Genomic DNA, 6,000 nt, shown 5'->3' with positions numbered 1-6,000 from the left:
TCCATATAGATACCATATCTAATCTTCTTCTTCACTCTAGAATCCATAGCTTTTTCAACTTGAAGCTTGGATTTGGTTGGAATACTAACCTCCTTAGTGTCCTCCTTGACCTTTTTTTCTTGATTTACCTCTTTAATGTTAGGTCCTTTATGTTGAATAAGATCTTTCACATTAAAGGTAGAAAAAATTTCCAATTTTTGTGGTAAGTCTATCTTGTAACATTAGAATCATACTTTTCTAGTACTATACATGGCCCTGTCCTTCTCATCTATAACTTTGCAGGAATTCCTTTAGTAAGTCTAGCTTTGTTTAAATGCACTAACACCCAATCTCCTACCTCAAACTACACATATTTCATGTTTGTGTCCATTTTTTACTTCAACTTTTGAGTAGCTTCACCCAATTTCCTCTTAACCTGTTCATGTACTTCCCTCATGGATTGTTGAAAATCATCTACATGTCCATTCATTTCTTCATGTTATTTTAATTCTCTAAGCTCATGTATGTCTCTTAGATGATAACCATATACTATTTGAAATGGACTTTTCCTTATAGTCATGTTCATACTTTCATTATAAGAAAACTCCACTTGTGATAGGACTTGATCCTAAGTCCAACCATACACTTTTTTTAGACACATTACTAGGTTTCCAAGTACCCTACTATTCACCTCAGTTTGACCATATGTTTTTGGATGGTAAGTTGAACTATGGGCTAAATTTGTGCCTAATCTCTTCCATAAACTTTTCCAAAAGTGTCCCATGAACTTAACATCCTTGTCAGAATCAATGTTGATGGGTAACCCATGTATTCTCACAATCTCCTTGAAAAAGAGATGAGCTATGTAATTGGCATCATGTGTGGTTCTACTTCTATATCCTCCTCTAAAGATGCTAACTATGGCATTCATAATGTATAGGTTATGTTCCACACTAAATAGGTTGTATTCCAATGACATGTGCATTGTAATCATTGCTTAATTATTTAAAACAAATATAGTCACATTTTATGTTGGAAATTAACATCAAATAGATTATTCCTCAAGTACTCAATTTTAAATTATCTTTATTTAGCTTATTTTATTGATTGACAAATGCACTAGAATCTTTTGTTTTCCCACTCAATCCTTCTAGACATTTAACTGTGACTCCATAGCCTTCCTAGAAGGTAATTTTCTTGTCATCTTCTGTGGGTGTTGTAATGAATTCAAATCCCTACATTTTACTTAATATCATGAGTTTTTATTGTATTATTTGATAATTAAAAAAGGTTTTTTTTTCAATTTATTATTTCAATGCAATATTTCATTTATTGATATTAACAATACATGTAGAAACATTATATAGCCACTAGAGTTGAGTTTGTCTATCTCATGATTTTCTAGTCTTTCCTTAGTTACCTTTGATGTGTTAAGATGTCTATAGAAATGTTGAAATATGTTATATAAATATAAAGAGTAATTGGTACATAATTTCATTGTTAATAGTATCATATACCTTCTACTTGGTGCTGTATGTCCTTTTTTCTTTTCAGATTTCTCCTTTGCATCCAAAAATTAGGCCCTTTCATCCCCTCTCTATAATCATGGGGCAATGCTCGTACTTTTTGTTCTTCTTTAAATGTGTCCTATTGGTTCCTGACATACTTCATATGTTATATATTTTTGAGGGACCTTTCTTTTTTTGAATGTGTCATTTCTAAACAACATAGCAAAATAGTTAATCAGATCCTCTTTTAACTTTTTATCTTTTTCATTCTATCATTTACATATGGTGGGACCAAAGATCTCCAATGAATTTTAATTTAGATTCTTATAAAAAAAAAACATTATTTATTACAAAAAAATTATTGGATCATAAGTCCAAAATGAGTGATCAATAAGTAAATTATGATTGGACTATATACAATAACAATTTTATAGCACTTGGAACATTCTCTATCTTAATGGAAAGAAAATACTTAGTCACCACAAATGTGATTGACAATGTTCTTGTACTAGAAATAAGGAAGATATAGGAAATGATACTATGAAATCACCACTAGTGGCCTTTGCATCCTCAGGTACATGTCCTACTACAAAGAAAAAATTCCACTATTAATGCCCCCAAGAAAGAACACTTAAAGGGAAATAAACACATAACAAAAGAGAATGAAAATATGGATCTACCAACTCTGGAGTTAGTATGATGTGTAATAGTCAATGTTTTCATGTTGTTTATTATCAAAATTGCATTCAAAGATATATGTGGGGGTGATGGACTTAGATGAGGCGGTGTTTGCAAAGTAACATGTATAGAAACTGAAGAATAATACATTAAGTATATGATCAATAACACATTGGTAGAAGTACAAGGATATATAAAATTATGAGTTGATTTATGTATAGAACATGGTCATCACCTGAACTACTTGAGTACCCTGATCATGGCAACCAACTTCATGAGGATACAAAAATTCTTGTAAAAATAATAGGTACATATTTTAGTTCATGACATACAAGAGTATAGAATATAAATCATTAATGAACTTATGGTATAATTAAAGATTTTATGACTTCTTACTTGCAAGTCTTGTGCTCTCTGAATCAATTACCCCACCCTCTCTTTTATCTCATTAGTTTGAGGTATTATGTATGCTAAATAAATAATTTTATTATTATTATTTTTACAACTTATTATTATTTCCACAGTGTTTGTGGAATATGTGATGCCTTCATCACATAATGGAGAGTTCGGCTTTATATCAATGTCCTTAAGTATTGAGGGTGACTTTCCTTGAACATCCATATGTGAAAATAATATTAATAATATTATCAAAATTAATCCAAACCCTTAAACAAAAGAATATAATAATATAACATTTTACCTTATCTAATATGCGCCATTACAATAGGTTTACCTACTAGGTAGAAGCACCTAGACCCACATTCCTTTATGTGGTATGTGTAAAATCAATGTTGCACTATGACAAAAAATACATATAAAAAAATGTATTGGCAAAATGATTCCAATGGACTTAGCAAAACTAATTAATAATAAAATAGTATATTGGAGTCACTAATTGGAGGTTGGTTTTAATGGTATATAGTAGATACCACCTCCATGATAGTAAGTTTTCTTTATATCTATGTGATTTAAATTATAATTGATTAGCAACAATTCCCTCACACTTATATATTTTATTCAACATAAGAATGCACAATTTCTCTTACATGCCTCAAGTATGCACTTAAGTTGCTTATTAGTTGACCTAGGTGATGTACTATTTATAAACCTATAATGTTCCCAATTGATTTTGGTCATATATCAACATACATAACCAGTCTTTAAATTTGATCATTATCTTTCTATTGTATATAATTTTTTGAGAGTTCATATCTATGCATACTTTTTTTATATCAAATAAGTTGTATTCAATTTTTATAATTGTAACAAGGTCTAATATACTCCATCAATTCAAAAAAATTTTGGTAATAGACCTTCATGTTTGTTGAGCTATCATTTTGCACAATGTTGAATGACAAGGATCCTATTGAATCCCTCTCTTAAAAAGTTGATAGAGGAAAAACTCCAAGGTTTTAGATGGGTTTTTCAACCTACTAGGTTTTCTGAATTGAAGATAAATATGTATGTTCATGAGGAGGCCTTTGCTGGTTCAAACCAATCTTCACAATTTTTTGTTGTCTAAAATATAACCACAAAAGAGATATATTTTTGTATTTTCTATTTTAAAATGAATGCAATTTATCATATGAATTCCTATTTTAACCAAGTGTTTGGAAAGAAAATAAAAAAGATAGAGTAATGAGAGATTAAAGCAAATAATTAAAAGGGAAATACCTAACAGACATAAGCCAATAGTAACAACACATTTGTGAATTAAATTATCAAAAGAATCAGGTAGGAAACCAATGAAATTAGGAGTAGTGCTTCCTTAACTCCACTGATGCAATCATCAATGGGAATTCAATATAAATTGAAAGATGTTTCATGTTTCATCAAATCGTGAGGTCATGAATAGTGCACTCATATGAGACAAAATGATATGCAAGAACAAAGATGATCCTTTCTCCAATTCATCACAACAATGGAATTTGTTAACATAAGGAAAACACTAGAACTAAAAGGTTACACAATCATAACAACACAATAAAATTGTTGGCTCCATTATTATTCATCAATGTGCACTCACAAAAATAACACACTTTGGCAAGATTTACTATACTCATAATGAGAGCACCAATAGCATATATTATTGCATCAAAATAACAACCTAGAGTATATATTATATCAATGTATTTATAAGAAATTATCTTCTCCATTTTTTTTGGGAGTGAGATCTCTTTAAATGCAAACTTATGCTAAAAAAGTAATAAAAAAATCTAATTATATACAAAATGACTCTCTAAATGGTACTAAGTAGTTATCCACCCTTGTATATATCTATTAATGGGTGCATGAGCCTTTACATGACACAAAAGAATAAAAGAATAAGAATATAAGAAGAAGGAAGTTTTGAGATGATTTGTAAGTCTTTGGGATCTTTAAAAATGGAATCTTTTACTTCTTTAGGCATTTCTGGGAGTTGAACTGCTGCTAAAATGTGGTTTAAGTGCATGGAATGCTCTAAATTAGGAACTGGTAGTTAACTATTGGTGCACTATTTATTCTTCAAAACCATTAGTGCACCTCTGTGAAAAGTGCACTTGTGCACCTATGCACCTTGGTGACATTTTTTAAAAATAAAAAAAATCTAAGTGTCAAAATTGAATTTCTAGCATCTTTCTTTTCTTCTCCTTTAGACCAAAATGATGTATGGATGTTTATTCTTGAATTTTTCTATCATCTTTTCTACTTGAGTAACTTCCATTAAATCTAAAGCATCATACTTATTCTTCACTACTTGTTGGTAATTACTAACTTCTATTTGAATCTCCACAAAATCCTCAAGCTTGGTGTCTAATTCCAATAATGCTTCTTCATTTTTAAACACTTGTCTAATGTCATATTTTGATGAAGATTTTTCAAATGTTCCTTTAAATTGTTGGACTAATGATTTCTTCTCAAAAAGATTGGTCTTAGTATCATCTTCAAAAATATTAGGGCATGCAACATTATAGTACCTCTCCACTTCCAAAAATTTCTCTTGAGTTTTGTCTTTAATCCATTGGATCTCCTCATGTAATCCCTCTATTAATTTATTTCCTTTAGAGAGATCAAATTTGCACAATCCATTTTATTACATTGATTTGTTTATAGATTTTATTATATAAGGATTTTTACCATCATTGTTTTGAATCACACTACGTGATCCATCATTAGGATGAAAGAGAGCAAGAAATGCAATCCAGTTATTAAACTTATCAAGCTCCTCTATAGCATATACCTCCATTAACATCTAGTAGCTCTAACCCTATATTGATCTTAATGCTTTTTAGTCCTTGGCCCAAGTACATACTTCATCCATTAGCCCAAAATATTTGTTCACTATGGAAACTAACTTATCAACATTTGATTGGATGTTGTGCAACAAGTTCAATTTGCCTTGTATTATTTGCACTCATCTCTCTTCAAAACTATCCTGCCATTGTTGAAATGCCTCCAAAAATGTATTCAATTTTTTTCCTACCCATTTTCTCCCTAGTGCCTCTCCAAGAGTGACCTTTAGACTCTTGATGTCGATAGGATCCACTACTTCATTCAAGTTTTGCTTGATGGGTTTTATCAGTTTTGATTCATCCTAATCCATGTGTCAGAACACCTCCTTCAAGCATGTGGTGATCATTACTTTATCCATGTCCATTGCAGGATTTCCCAACATAGCCTCCTTAATTTGGTAATCTTTTGGAGCCATTTCTTTGAGTTTAACGTGAGGAGGAGGAATAGCGATATGTGTGAGAAGGCATTGGTCTTGGTTTTTCATTATGAAGGCCAATGTTCTAGCATCACCCTTAGGTGGATTAGGCTTCTTTATCACTTTAATTAGTTCCTTCATTCCTTC

This window comes from Cupressus sempervirens, chromosome 2 (assembly GCF_028749045.1).
Source record: "Cupressus sempervirens isolate cs-2001-9-10 chromosome 2, ASM2874904v1, whole genome shotgun sequence".
Taxonomy (NCBI): Eukaryota; Viridiplantae; Streptophyta; class Pinopsida; order Cupressales; family Cupressaceae; genus Cupressus; species Cupressus sempervirens.
Note: the sequence above shows the minus strand (reverse complement) of the source record.